The sequence below is a fragment of the Oncorhynchus mykiss genome, chromosome 11 (genome assembly GCF_057628025.1).
Source record: "Oncorhynchus mykiss isolate SJ-2025 chromosome 11, ASM5762802v1, whole genome shotgun sequence".
In the NCBI taxonomy this organism is placed as follows: domain Eukaryota; kingdom Metazoa; phylum Chordata; class Actinopteri; order Salmoniformes; family Salmonidae; genus Oncorhynchus; species Oncorhynchus mykiss.
The window spans coordinates 28,039,305-28,055,351 of NC_143032.1; the positions used below are offsets into that span (position 1 = coordinate 28,039,305).

At 43.4% G+C, this 16,047-nt stretch overlaps 1 protein-coding gene across 13 annotated transcripts in view; it reads left to right on the top strand.

Annotated features, from left to right (window-relative positions):
* Positions 1 to 704: 704 nt before the first annotated feature.
* The window catches only part of svila (supervillin a), a 162,865-nt gene continuing 147,522 nt past the window's right edge, over positions 705 to 16,047 (top strand). For 8 of the 13 annotated variants that reach the window (XM_090189830.1, XM_090189832.1, XM_090189836.1 and 5 more), the window contains exon 1: positions 705 to 1,421. The gene's annotated coding sequence lies outside the window, so the exon portion shown is untranslated. The remainder of the gene's footprint in view (positions 1,422 to 16,047) is intronic. The other 5 variants (XM_036935274.2, XM_090189816.1, XM_090189847.1 and 2 more) reach the window with 1 other exon arrangement.

A 16,047-nucleotide genomic window follows, 5' to 3' on the forward strand; every position in this document is an offset into this window, starting at 1 on the left:
CATCCCCTATTATTATTAATAATACACATAACAATAACACAAAATGTTAGTTGTCAGTGTTTATTATGATTTTAGTGGCAAAGCAGAATAAAAACATCTAAATATGAGGTAAACTCCCAGCAGAGCCCAAGTCCAATGGCTATATCCTCTGGCGTGTTGATGTTAACTCAGACTGAAATTGATTGGATATTGGAATCAGCATTGTCCCCATAAGTCATTTCAGGCACTCTCTCATCTGCTGGTCCTGTGTGTGTTTGTGTATGAATAACAAAGTTAATGGATGAATAACAAATCTGAATGATTCTGTTTGTTGGTTTAAGAGGCTGTACAGGTGGTTTTGAGTGCCTTTGTAAAATGTCCACAACTTTGGACTTAGGTCTTAAACTCTAGGTGTAATTCCTGCCTTCTCCCTACAATCCTGGCATTGCTACCAGAGGCAGTTTGGAACTCGGTAGTGAGTGTTGCAGCCAGGGAGAGACGATTTTTACACGTTACGCACTTCAGCACTCGGTGGTCCACTTCTGTGAGTTTATGCGGCCTACCATTTCACAGCTGACCGTTGTTGCTCCAAGACATTTCCACTTCACAATAACAGCACTTACAGTTGACCATTGTTGCTCCAAGACATTTCCACTTCACAATAACAGCACTTACAGTTGACGGTTGTTGCTCCAAGACGTTTCCACTATACAATAACAGCACTTACAGTTGACCGGGGCAGCTCTAGAAGAACGGACTTATTGGAAAGGTGGCATCCTATGACTGTGCCACATTGAAAGTCACTGAGCTCTTTAGTATTGTCCATTCTACTGCCAATGTTTGGCTTTGGGGAATGCATGGCTGTGTGCTCGATGTTATACACCTGAAAGCAACTGCTGTGGCTTAAATAGCCGAATCCACTCATTTGAAGGGGTGTCCACATACTTTTGGCCATGTAGTGTACGTAAAGGCGCCCTGAGAGTCATGATCAAGGGCTACTTTAGACCATGCCCGGATGGGTCTCGTCCTTTAAGAATAGGTTCACGTCGTGCGGAAGCTACTAGCACAAGGCAACTGCGGATAAGTTTGCAAAGCAGGCGAGCGTACGTTTCTATACATACAATGAGAGTTTGCACTTGAGCAAGACCATTCGGAATTGTCAGCGGCGTTTGTTTCTCTCCGGACAGCGTTCCTATTTACTTTTGTAATATAAACAGCGTTTTAGGTGATTATTTAAGGGTTTAGAGAATAAAGCATCAGAACGTATGGACAGTTGACAAATTCTAAAGAAAATTGATGTTCAAACATCGTATCGTCTGATTTCTCTCGCAAACACGAGTGCTTAAAGAATTAGCGAATGACAACTTTTCCCTCAGAATATTCGAAGACGTCATCCATAGGCTAATTGTCACATCGTTTAAAATTCAACAAGGGTGCCAGTGGTAAGTTCATTTCATTGCATGTTTTTCCACTCACCAAATTACTAATTTTAAATGTTTCGACAATTCCTTCCCCGTTTTATAATGCATTATTTTTTTGGGATGTTAATTTTGTTCATCTGTGCTAACAATTAATCAATTAACGTTGCACATCAGTGTAAAACAAAACAAAAAAACATGCCCTGCTCCCCATTGATTGCCTATTGTAGCCTATTCTCCCTTGCAGTCCATCACTGTCACTTAGCCTATTGCCTTCATTCTCAAGTAACAGTCCATTGACATGATATCATTGGTATATCTGATCAAACGGTCTTAATTCCCCGCACATAAGGTTTCAAGTAAAAGGTTCGCCTTTGGAGAGGTTAGTAACGTCTCAAATGGCACCCAGATAGTGCACATTTTTTCACCAGAGCTGGGAATAGGGTGCCATTTGGGACCTAAAGGTACCGAACAGTCATTCCGATTCCCATGTAAAATTGTATTTTGAGTGGTTAAAACAGTAGCCACAATATACAAAATAAATTTTTTTTTTTTTTTTTTTTGCATTTATTAAAAAAAATTCTCATGTCAAACAACCAGGAAGTCTGAAAAGACGGACTGAGTGGGCAGGGAGCTCACCTTGACTGACAGTTCTTTGAAAACACCTATGTCAAGCATGGAAGGTGTTGCAGTGAGATGCTCAAACAAATGAGCTAATACGCAAAGCAACAACAAAAACCTGTCATGCATCAAATCGTTGTTTCACAAATTATTTTGTTTATCCAACTAGGGCTGTGATGGTAATTGAATAACTGTGTAACTGACTGTAATGAATGAAGACCGTCATGAAAACAACGGTCAAACTGTTTAAAATAGGCCTAGGTGACATTTTGGAAAAATCACATGTTAACTCTTATTATCATGTAGATAAACTTGACCTAATAGCGTGAGTGTTTACTAATGATTATAAGCAATTGTTTTGCTTACTTAGTCTATTAAACCATCTACAACTGTGCTCTCCAACTATCGTTTGATGCTCAAGCAGCTAAACCACTAGATGTGAGGTGTTGTAGAAGCACAAGCCTATAGGCTATGGCACTTGTGTGGACTTTCTTTTATAAAATACATATTTTTATTGCTACTAAATAAATAAATTGGTATTTTTAATGAAGGTTGGATGTGTCTGACTATTCATGAATTATTCAACAGCAGTCGACAAGGTTGTTCTCGCTGAGGCCTAATAATGTGCCATTATTGTGTCAAACAGACAATGTGCCAATCCTCTCCAAACTGGTATGGTATAATATAAGTATTTTCTTAATTTATAGGCTAATCAACACGGATAAATAGGCTATGGATGTGTATTGGTTTCTATTTTAATGATAATATGAAATTGACAATCGCATAGCCGTCTCTCTCCCCTTCATACTTTCCTTGTCAATATTTTTTTTTATAACCTAATTTCATTTTTGGGGTTTTAAGGAAAGGATAAATATTTGCTGTTGTCATACTCTGTTGGCTTTGATTGACTGGTCCATTTACGGGTGTGTAGGAGTTTGCTGATTCTCTCTATAGGCCTATATTTTTTTATTTAACCTTTATTTAATTATATGTCCATTCAGAAAGTTTCCTAAAGTAGCCTGTCAGGACTCATCTCTTTAAGAATCGAATGCTCCTGTCATGATTTAATCTTGTAATGGACTATTTTCAGCAGCTTAGACTATTTCTCATTACAGCGTCCTCTCTTTGAAGAACATATGCCATTGCCATCAAATGACCGCAGCAGCGGGTTTGGGACGTTATGCTAATATTTTGGGAAATTTGGAAAAATACATTGGAGTTCGTGTGAATAGATACAGTGCCTTGCAAAAGTATTCATCCTCCTTGGAGTTGTTCCTATGTTATGTTGTTTTTCCTACGATTGCACACAGGTGGACTTTAAGTGTCACATGATCTTTCACGTGATCTTAGTGTGTGTATATATACACCTGTTCTGAAAGACCCCAGAGTCTGCAACACCACTGAGCAAGGTGCACAACCAAGGAAGCGGCACCATGAAGACCAAGGAGCTCTCCAAACAGGTCAGGGACAAAGTTGTGGAGAAGTACAGATCAGGGTTGGGTTATAAAAAAAATCTCTGAAACTTTGAACATCCCACAGAACACAATTAAATCCATTATTAAAAAATGGAAAGAATATGGCACCACAACAAAACTGCCAAGAGATAGCCGTCCACCAAAACTCTCGGACCAGGCAAGGAGGGCATTAATCAGAGAGGCAACAAAGAGACTAACGATAACCCCGAAGGAGCTTCAAAACTCCTATCTCCGTTGCTTAAATAAAAAAATAAGCTAACATGTTTGGTGTTCGCCAAAAGGCATGTGGGAGACTCCCCTAACATATGGAAGAATGTACTCTGGTCAGATGAGACAAAGATTTAGCCTTTTGGCCATCAAGGAAAATTGTACTTCTGGCGCAAACCCAACACTTCTCATCACCCGAGAACACCCATGTGGGGATGTTTTTCAATGGCAGGGACTGGGGAACTGGTCAGAATTGAAGGAATGATGGATGGCGCTAAATACAGGGACATTCTTGAGGGACACCTGCTTCAGTCTTCCAGAGATTCGAGACTGGAACGGAGGTTCACCTTCCAACAGGACAATGACCCTAAGCATACTGCTAAAGAAACATTTGAGTGGTTTAAAGGGAAACATTTAAATGTCTTGGAATGGCCTAGTCAAAGCCCAGACCTCAATCCAATTGAGAATCTGTGGTATGATTTATAGATTGCTGTACACCAGTGGAACCCATCCAACTTGAAGGAGCTGGAGCAGTTTTGCCTTGAAGAATGGGCAAAAATCCCAGTGGCTAGATGTGCCAAGCTTCTAGAGATATGCCCCAAGAGACTTGCAGCTGTAATTGCTGCAAAAGGTGTCTTTACGACATATTGACTTTTGGGGGGTGAATAGTTTTCTTTTTTTTTTTGTCATTTCTTGATTATTTCACAAAAAATATTTAGCATCTTAACAGTGGTAGGCATGTTGTGTAAATCAAAGACTCATAGTCTTGTGAACAAGTGTACAAACAGAATTGTGACCTCTTTAAAAAAAACATTTTTTTACATGGGGCCTTATAGGCCTAAGACAACAGTAACACGCATATAAACAAAATGGACACATAGGAAAAGGAAAAACCACTAATGTAATGCAATAGTGAAATTGCAATTTTATTCTGTGTCTGATAGCCTGCCTATGCGTTAAGTTGTGACAATCGTCTCCAATCTGACATTTCTAAATTTGTATACGGTTACGTCAGTGGCCTGTACATTGGCCTGGCTAGTTACCATAACCTCAAATTCCAAGACCGTCACAGCCCTATATCCACCTGTTTGGTTATTGTACCAACACCAATATAGCTAGCTAGTCCAAATGGAATTGTCAGCTATGTTTATCAAGCTAGCGTACTCATCTTGGTCAATTTCAGGTGAAACTTGACAGGGTGAGGTCTGGTTACTTTTCATTACAAAATATATCTATCTATATATATATATCATGACTATGAAGTTTGAATGATTCTTCCGTTTGGCATGTCTGACGTAATAACATGACAACTTCGTCAAAGTTTTGGGCAACCCTTCCCCACTTTTTGTTCAATGCTGGCTGAAGACCTACGGTAGCTAGACAGTTACTAGCTAAAACCAGACACGGATGAACGCAGAATCCTGTAAGTATATTTGCCTTTGATAAATAGGGGAAACCTGTAATAAAATTTTCAGACACGCTGCAGTAAAATTTTTGCACTAGTAGACTTGCTACCTAGCTATGTAAAACACTCCCCTCTGCGAACACGCCTTCTGTGAAGGCAGTACTTATTTCAATTGTTTAAGAGAATAAGATGTTATCATTGGCGTATTTGGATTTTGTGATGTCATAAAATCCCAATGATATTCCCACCTCCTGAATCCAAGTGGCGTGGCAGGTAGCCTAGCGTTTGAGTTTTGGACCACTAACCGAAAGGTCGCTAGATAAAAATAATCTGTCAGTGTGCCCTTGAGCAAGGCACTTAACCCTCATGGCTCTCTGGGTTGCTCTGGATAAGAGTGTCTGCAAAATTACATTTAACATGTTTGACACAGGAGGGGACCAGTAACTTTATGATCAAACCTTATCAATGAAGAAGCAACGGACATTTTTCATACTTTGATCTTGTATCATCCAATTTCATGGAAAATATCATTTTGACTATGCGGGACCTTTTAAGGTTGTGAAACTGGAGAGCCCGGCCAGCACATTGGCGCCCAGAGCAGAATACTTTATTACTAAATGATAGATCACGTTACCCTTAGAACATGTCACCCAATAGCTCAACATCCAGGACCGGAGGCCAGGGGAACGGGCCTAACAATAGGATGGTAGCCTTTATTACTTGGGAGAATACTGCATGTCATACCTTTTGATTTTCGTTGCTGGGGTCCACACCTAAAGGCGTCTATACAAACTGGACCTTGGTGCCGCCTAGCCACTCTATCCTCACCCTTGTGGGTTTTAGCAAGCTATGTAGTGCTACCTATCAACAGCCATTGTCAGCCAATCATGTAGGAGTTGGAAGCTATGGTGAGCTTTGATTGGTCACACACGTTGCAATATCGTGGAAGATTGGAATAAAGTTCAGCTTTCCCCAACTTTAGTCCTGCCCTGTCAGCTCCCTCGCCCATGCTCGCATCGCTCAATGATCCATTCGCTTCTCTCGCTTTCCTTCATTAAAATTGAATGGCTTCCGATGTTTCACCGTGCGATGCAGCTTCCTAGTGTAAATGGCCCGATATTGAAGTCGGCAGATCTTTTCTTTTGAGGCTGTGGTAAACACACACACACACCTGTCCATGTCGGTCAGTGCACTACAACATTGTTTTATCACCCCCTAAACCCACTCCACCCACACTTTAATCTGTTTGCTCTGCTGTATGGGCTCTTATATAGGATTCTTTTGGTCTTTTTCAAGTCTCTTGAAACAATCCACATTCAGGCTACAATGATTCATGGCCAAGCTGAACTCTCATTAGAGGACTAATAGAGAAGATATGCCTATGGATGGAGTAGCCTATACATGGATCTAAAGCCGATCTATTACCCAAGTAAAGGAGCCGGATTACTGTCTGTCATGTAGGATTTGTCATGGATCTTACTCCTATGAAGCATTATAACAGAACATAGCCAAGATATTCAAATGTTCATAAATGACCAGTATGGTCAAATAATAGGTCTGGGACAGGTAGCACGTCCGGTGAACAGGTCAGGATTCCATAGCCGCAGGCAGAACAGTTGAAACTGGAGCAGCAGCACCGCCAGGTGGACTGGGGACAGCAAGGAGTCATCATGCCAGGTAGTCCTGAGGCATGGTCCTAGGGCTCAGGTCCTCCGAGAGAAAGAAAAATAATTAGAGAGAGCATACTTAAATTCACACAGGACACCGGATAAGACAGGAGAAGTACTCCAGATATAACAAACTGACCCTAGCCCCCCGACACACAAACTACTGCAGCATAAATACTGTAGGCTGAGACGGGGGGGGGTCAGGAGACACTGTGGCCCCATCCGATGATACCCCCGGAGAGGGCCAAACAGGAATAATATAACCCCACCCACTTTAACCAAAGCACAGCCCCCACACCACTAGAGGGATATCTTCAACCACCAACTTACCATCCTGAGACAAGGCCGAGTATAGCCCACAAAGATCTCCGCCACGGCACAACCCAAGGGGGGGGGGGGGGGATTATGTAAGTATCCCTGACCTCGTGTTCTCATTCTGTCTAGCTTTTGAGCATGTCGTTAACTGACGGTCTGTTGTAGATGGCGCCAGCGGACTAGCCTAAATGCTCATTAGGCCTGTTTTCATAACCTATTTCAGACAGTGTTGTCGGTTCAAGGTAGAACACCAAGACCAATAAACTAGTGTTATGTTAATCCTCCCTTATTTGGCAGGTAGGGTAGGTATACAAGTACCTGCCAAATAAAGACCTGCTCCATACCCTAATTACGAAGACCCTATTACCTCTCACTTGGAAGTGGTCTTGAAGGATAATAATTTATTGTGTGTGTGTGTGTGTGTGTTCACTGAGTGCAGGCAGTGAAACTAGTAGATCTGCCTCAGTCAGAGATGAGAAGAACATTTATTCTTGAACATTGCAGGGGAATGGGATGGGTGATGAGGGCCAAACTATTACAAGTATTTACCTTTGTGAAATCGTATTACTAAGGAATGGGTGGTGGATAGGACTGGGAATTGCCAGAGACCTTGCAATACGATATTAAATCGATACTTAACTGCCGATACCAAATGTATTGCGATTCTCAAGATTCTATATATATTGCGATTCGTTCCAAGCATATTGTTCATTATATGCCTGCTACAGAGAGACGAGGGAGAATGACAATGAGTTTTTATCAGTCATGGAAATAAGTGCTGGAAACATGAAAAATACAGGTGTTTTGGTGCAGGTACAGCAGACTAACGCTACCTAGCAAAAAAAACAAAGTATTGTCATGAGGTATCTCTAAGTAGTGGTGGGGTGGGTGACTACCTACCCAGCCTTGACCCTCCATTGTAACTGGCGAAGACAATGGGTATATCCCAAATCGCAACCTATTCCCTATATAGTGCACTCATTTTGACCAGGGCCCTATCCTATGGGGCAGTTTTGCCAACCATATGATGCTGATAACTATGATCTGTGTACCACGGAACTAGAATAAGATTCTATTTTTGTTTGTACCACAAGCAACTGCACTGTTAGTATAGGTCATGCCCAATGCACCATAATCATGCAGTCAAGTAGCAGTAAATGCTTTTAATACTTTTTCTGTTTTGCTCTATACTTCAGTCCTTCAAGAAGTGAACTTTAAAAAATATATTTTTTTAATTTCACCTTAATTTAACCAGGTAGGCTAGTTGAGAACAAGTTATCATTTACTGGCCAAGATAAAGCAAAGCAGTTCGACACATACAACAACACAGTTACACATGGAATAAACAAACATACAGTAGAAAAAGTCTATATACAGGCCAGTGTGTGCAAATAAGGGAGGTAAAGGCAATAAATTGGCCATGGTGGCGAAGTAATTACAATATAGCAATTAAACACTGGAATGGTAGCTGTGCAGAAGATGAATGTGCAAGTAGAGATACTGGTGTGCAAAGGAGCTAGATAAATAAACGCAGAATGGGGATGAAGAAGTTTGAAGGGCTATCTACAGATGGGCTATGTGCAGTGATCTGTGAGCTGCTCTGACAGCTGGTGCTTAAAGCTAGTGAGGGAGATATGAGTCTCCAGCTTCAGTGATTTTTGCAGTTCATTCCAGTCATTGGCATCAGAGAACTGGAAGGAAAGGTGGCCAAAGTAAGAATTGGCTTTGGGGGTGACCAGTGAAATATACCTGCTGGAGCACGTGCTACGGGTGGGTGCTGCTATGGTGACCAGTGAGCTGAGATAAAGTGGGGCTTTACCTAGCAAAGACTTAAAGATGACCTTGAGCCAGTGGATTTAGCGACGAATATGAAGCGAGGGCCAGCCAACGAGCGCATACAGGTTGCGGTGGTGGGTAGTATATGGGGCTCTGATGCCAAAACGGATGGCACTGTGATAGACTGCATCCAATTTGCTGAGTAGAATGTTGGAGGCTATTTTGTAAATTACATCGCCGAAGTCAAGGATCGGTAGGATAGTCAGTTTTACAAGGGTATGTTTGGCAGCATGAGTGAAGGAGTCTTTGTTGCGAAATAGGAAGCCAATTCTATATTTAATTTTGGATTGGAGATGCTTAATGAGAGTCTGGAAGGAGAGTTTACAGTCTAACCAGACACCTAGGTATTTATAGAAGTCCGAACCGTCCAGACTAGTGATGCTAGATGGGCGGGCAGGTGTGGGCAGCGATCGGGTGAAGAGCATGCATTTAGTTTTACTTGCAGTTTGAGGCCACAGAAGGAGAGTTGTATGGCATTGAAGCTCGTCTGGAGGTTGGTTAACACAGTGTCCAAAGAAGGGCCAGCTGTATACAGAATGGTGTCCTCTGCGTAGAGGTGGATCAGAGTCGGCCCGGGGATTGAACCCTGTGGCACCACCATAGAGACTGCCAGAGGTCCGGACAACAGCCCCTCCGATTTGACACGCTGAACTCTGTCAGGGAAGTAGTTGGTGAACCAGACGAGGCAGTCATTTGAGAAACCAAGGCTGTTGAGTCTGCCGGTAAGAATGTGGTGATTGACAGAGTCGAAAGCCTTGGCCAGGTCGATGAGTACAGCTGCACAGTATTGTCTCTTATCGATGGGGGTTATGATATCGTTTAGGACCTTGAGCGTGGCTGAGGTGCACCCATGGCCAGCTCGGAAACCAGATTGCATAGCGGAGAAGGTACGATTGGGTTCGAATTGGTTTATCTGTTTGATTACTTGGCTTTCGAAGACCTTAGAAAGGCAGGGTAGGATAGATATAGGTCTGTAGCAGTTTGGGTCTGGAGTGTCTCCCCCTTTTGAAGAGGGAGATGACCGCTGCAGCTTTCCAATCTTTGGGGATCTCAGACGATATGAAAGAGGTTGAACAGGCTAGTAATGGGGGTTGCAACAATTTTGGCGGATAATTTTAGAAAGAGAGGGTCCAGATTCTCTAGCCCGGCTGATTTGTAGTGGTCCAGATTTTGCAGCTTTTTCAGAACATCCGCTATCTGGATTTGGGTGGAGAAATGGGGAGGCTTGGGCAAGTTGCTGTGGGGGGTGCAGGGCTGTTGACTGGAGTATGGGTAGCCAGGTGGAAAGCATGGACAGCAGTGAAAAAATGCTTATTGAAATTCTCAATTATCGTGGATTTGTTGGTGGTGACAGTGTTTCCTAGCCTCAGTGCAGTGGGCAGCTGGGTGGAGGTGCTCTTATTCTCCATGGACTTTACAGTGTCCCAGAACTTTTTGGAGTTTGTGCTACAGGATGCAAATTTCTGTTAGGAAAACAAAGGCTAACTTTTTCAAACTGCCTGTGTATATTGGTTCTTAACTTCCCTGAAAAGTTGAATATCACAGGGGCTATTTGATGCCAATGCAGTACGCCACAGGATGTTTTTGAGCTGGTCAAGGGCAGTCAAGTCCGGAGTGAACCAAGGCCTATATCTGTTCCTGGTTAAATTATTTTTGAATGGGGCATGCTTATTTAAGATGGTGAGGAATGCACTTTTTAAAGAATAACCAGGCATCCTCTACTGACGGAATGAGGTCAATATCCTTCCAGAATAACCGGGCCAGGTCGCTGAAGTGTTTTAGGGAGCATTTGACAGAGATGAGGGGTGGTCTTTTGACCACAGACCCATTTCAGACGCAGATAATGAGGAAGTGATCGCTTAGATCCTAGTTGAAGACAGCATAGGTGTATTTGGAGGGCAGGTTGGTTAGGATGATATCTATGAGGGTGCTCGTGTTTACGGATTTGGGTTTGTACCTGGTAGGTTCATTGATCATTTGTGTGAGATTGAGGGCATCAAGCTTAGATTGTAGGATGGCTGGGGTGTTAAGCATGTCCCAGTTTAGGTCACCTAACAGCACGAGTTCTGAAGATCGATGGGGGGCAATCAATTCACATATGGTGTCCAGGACACAGCTGGGGGCAGAAGGTGGTCTATAGCAAGCGGCAACGGTGAGAGACTTGTTTCTGGAAAGGTGGATTTTTAAAAGTAAAAGCTCAAATTGTTTGTGCACAGACCTGGATATTAAGACAGAACTCTGCAGGCTTTCTCTGCAGTAGTTTGCAACTCTGCCCCCTTTGGCAGTTCTATCTTGGCGGAAAATGTTATAGTTGGGGGTGGAAATGTCAGGGTTTTTGGTGGTCTTCCTAAACCAGGATTCAGACACTGCTAGGACATCCGGGTTGGCAGAGTGTGCTAAAGCAGTGAATAAAACAAACTTTTACGGTTACAGAAGTCAACAAATGAGAGCACCTGGGGAATGGGAGTGGAGCTAGGTACTGCAGGGCCTGGATTAACCTCTACATCACCAGAGGAACAGAGTAGGATATGGGTACGGCTAAAGGCTACAAGAACTGGTCGTCTAGTATGTTCGGAACAGAGAGTAAAAGGAGCAGGTTTCTGGGCACGGTAGAATAGACTTGAATATGCATAATGTACAGACAAAAGTATGGTAGGATGTGAATACAGTGGAGGTAAACCTATGCATTGAGTGACGATGAGAGATATATTGTCTCTAGAAACATCATTCAAACCAGGTGAGGTCACCGCTTGTGTGGGAGGTGGAACTAAAGGGTTAACTAGGGCATATTGAGCAGGGCTAGAGGCTCTACAGTGAAATACGGCAATTACTAACCAAAGCAGCAATGGACAAGGCGTATTGACATTATGGAGAGGCATGCGTAGCCGAGTGATCATAGGGGTCCAGTGTGTAGCTCGGCGGGCCGGAGACACAGCGTTTCAGACAGCTAGCGGGCCGGGGCTAGTAGAAAGGCCTTAGAGGGACGTCTCGAAGGAAGATGTTTGTTGTAGCCCCCTTGTGCTGTTACGTCGGCAGATCAGTTGTCATGGATCAGCAGGGCTCCGTGTGGGAAAAGGTTCCAGGCCAATTGGCAAAACAGGTATAGTGCCCAAAGAATTTGTCCGATGGGCCTCTTCAGCTAACAGTCTGATATGCTTTAGACAGCTAGTGGGCCGCGGCTAGCAGATGGGCATTCTGGGGACTTAGCGACGGAAGAGCCAGTTGAAATTAGTCCGAGGGGGTTTTATCAGTGGCGTGCCTGGGGCCTGGGCCTTCAGTGAGGTCCTACACAGTCCCACCCAAATTAATCCACCTCATCATTATGATGCCATGGCTCTAGACACTATACATTTAGACAGAAACGCAGTATAACCAGGCGTTGCGTCACCTTGAAATTGACATTTTTATTCAGAGAATTGCAGGGGAAGAGTACAATACCTTTTTCATTGTGCAGCTCCATTGCCCTGCACGCTTGTTCGTTGAGCTGTAGATCCAATCGGGTGTCCCCAAAAGTTTTCAAAAGCACCATTGCTTGTAAGTGCCCAGCCGTACTTTGGTGTCTCGTTGCTGCCTTGGTTAGACAACTCAAGTTTGCAAAGCCAGTGTGGCTCCAAACACAATCGATCACTTGCAAATAATAGGCATTCCCAGCAGTACGGTTTGCAGTGCTTCTCGGAGCCTGTGAGCCATTGATAGCGCTCGTAGTTGGAACTTTGAAAGTGGCGAACGAACCCCTTTCCCGCCTGTGACAGGCTTTGTAGCGTCGGCGTCGGGCAACCTCTCCTGACAATGTCTAACTTTTCTTGAAAAGTTTGTCTTGAGAATGGCGTTATAATTATATCCTCGACCAAATCGATATCTTCTCCTCCTTCTGCCATTGTGGGTTGAAAAAACAGCTTAGTAGAACGCGAATTAATTTATCAAATTCAGTTTCCTAGTTCTGAGGTTCTCAGGTTCTGCATAGACCTGCCCATATAAGATAAGAATCCAATCAAAAGACGTGCATGCACTACGCCTGCTAGCTGGCTCCTGTGTAACACTGGAGCCAGCCAGCAGGCGTACAATAGCCAACTCTAAAGCTGATTGGTTGACACTGAATTTTAATTACCATTCACTTTAAGCTACAAGCGCCCGCACTGTTGATTCTGAAGGCCTGAGGGCAGATTTTAAACCCCTGGCAACACATGATGGATGAATATGATTGGAAAAAAGATCTAACATAAAGACCAGCCCTCCAAATCTCAACCTGGGGCTGGAAGCAGTGCAACCAAGAGGAAAGCTATGAAATGAAGAGTGTAACTCTTACTCTGGGGAATAATTTAATACATATTTGTGGGAAAATATATTTTAAAAAAATGCCTGGACTACTGACATAAAACCCATAAAACTGGACTACTGACATAAAACCCAGTGGTGGGCCGTCACTGGGTTTTATGTTAGTAGTCCAGTTGTGTTGGGTCGGCGGGGTTCCGTGTCAGCATTAAAAGGGGTCCAGGCCAATTGGAAAAATAGGCATTGAAGCCCAAGGAGTGGCTGATGGACCTCTTCGGCTAGCCGGGAGATGGGCCTAGCAAAGGCTTGCTCCAGGCTAATTGGTTCTTGCTTTGGGACAGAGACGTTAGGCAGGAGTGGCCACTCTGATAGCAGCTAGCTAGCTGCGATGATCCATGTGAAAAGCTTGCGGTAGGAATCCGGAGATATGGATAAAAATACGTCCGATTTGCTCTGGTTTGTATCGCGCTGTGCAGACTGGCGTGAGTTGTCCGGGCTAAAGGTAGCTGATGACCGCTAGCAGTGGTTCCAGTTCAAAAGTAAAGAAAATAGCAGATCCATACCACATTGGGTGAGGCGGATTGCAGGAGAGTATGTTGAGGTTAAGATTTTTTTTATTTAAAAAAAAATAATGTGTGTGTATGACAAGAAGAGGACAAAAGATGTCTGACTGCTACGCCATCTTGGATACGAACTTAATCTGTCTCGCTGAATTACCATGTTCTGATGTCTGCAGAGGATTATGAAACTGGCATTGTGTGTTTTTCGTACAGTAGAATTTGTCTAAGAAACAATTATTTAACCTTATGGAAGAAATAATTGCTCAAATTTGAAAGTGCAAAAACATGAAGAAAAATGTCTCTCAAAGACTAATAAAGTTAGCAGGATAATAGTTAGCTGGATTAGTTGATGTGACTCCTCTCCAACAGACTCATGTTCTTACCAAAGAGATTTTCTTCACATTCAAATCCAAACTGCTCAAACTGTTGTCTTCCCCTCTATTCCTCATACAGTATATACAAGTTGATTGGCACCATTTTTCACCACTAAAATCAGCCGCTGGTGTTGTCCTTGACTTGACATCTGTAGCGTTGCCTGTTGATTTGAAGAACAACAGAAAATTAGCAGTAGGGTGTTAGATGAAATCGATGACTGGACTGCCCATGGTATGAATGAATAGTGAGCACTGTGTTGGATAACACGCTAATTGTCTGATATGATGGTAGCAACAGGACAGCTGTAGGGCCTGTCCCAAATGGCAACCATTGTTAGGCACCATTTGGGACTCAGATATTGTGTTGTATGACCATCGTATCACCTTGGCAACCGCCCCTCCTAGTACTTGGACCATCGCAGTCTATCCATCCCATAATTGGCTTCCTGGACTGATCTTATCCTTTCACAGCTGGCTATGATTATCTGTAACCCCCCCCCCCCCAGTACAAGCCAACAGCGTCTGATAAGTGCCTGGCCTCCGTCTGTGGATGCGTTCCCAATGACACCCTATTCCTATATGTAGTCACTACTTTTTAATAGGGCCCATAAATCTCTGGTCAAAAGTAGTGCACTTTATAGCGCATCTGGTACAATTTGGGATGTGGCCTCTGTTTGCCTACCCACTGTGTTTCCAGAGTTCCTAACTCTATATTTCAGAGTGGGAAATGCTCTCCTGCTGTGGTTACATAAGGTCTGTTGGGTGTTACATTGTTTTGGGGGCTGGGGAGAGGGTTCACAGGGTTAGGGGCCCAGAGTTGGGGGGCCTCACCCTCCTACTGTCATCCCCCCCCCCCCCCCCCCCCACACTCTTTGGGGGGATTGAAAGCAGATGATGATGGGGGGGGGGCTGAGGTTGGTGTTTTGCTCTGCTCCGTCTCCCTGTTGTGAAGAAAGAGTCCATGTTTGTGGTAAAGCGGGGTTCCACCTGTGTGTAATGGAATAGGGTGCCATTTGATTATCTTTGTGCTGTGGCCCCTCTGGGCCCCCTCATTATTAGGTTCTGATGATGGTGTGATGCGATGGACTGGAGCATAATGTTTTGGGTTGGCTTTGTTGCCATGGAGACACGAGTAAAATGTGTCTCAAACACTGTTGATTGATACAGATGTAATGCAATCCCTCAAACAATCGCACCTCTGTGTTCTCCAAAAGTCCAACGATATCCCAAATACTTAATTTATGATCAACGCTAAAGCAGGTCTGAAGTTGATGCTGAAATCAATCCTGCGGTTTCTTGATTAAACAAGTATAATGCATGGAAACTAAATCGCCCCCAACCGATTTACAACCATGTACAGAAGCTACCACATAAAACCAACCCCATGAACTCACTTGGTTTACAGTGAGATTACTATACGTTGAGGGACTGCATGGAGTAGAGTAGATTACATGTTAGAGCGATAACTGAGGGATTTCCTGATCTGCTGAAACTACTGAACAAACAGCAGCATTGACGGGGATGTGCAGTAGAGTGCCAAGTGCAACGTTTAATTTTAAATTATTATTCAAAGAAAAAATGTAAATGTATATCTCATTGGAGACTTTCTTAAATCCAGGAAATTCCTGAGTGCCCTAATTCCAGGCCAATCCATTTGTGCAGTATTCACATCATTGGATAAAATGCCATTGATTTGCAAGCCGTATTTCCCTCACAAACCCAAACAATCTGGAGTTTGCACTAAGAGTGGACTAAGTGTTCACTAATGCGATGGACAAAGGCAATTAAACAGTTCTTTGGCTCAGGCTGGCAGGCACTTCTCAGATGTTTGGGTTGTAATGCCTAATGCCCACTGCATAAATGGGTGGTAGTGTCTGCCTCTGTTTCCATAAATCTGATTAAGTGCTTACATCAGAAT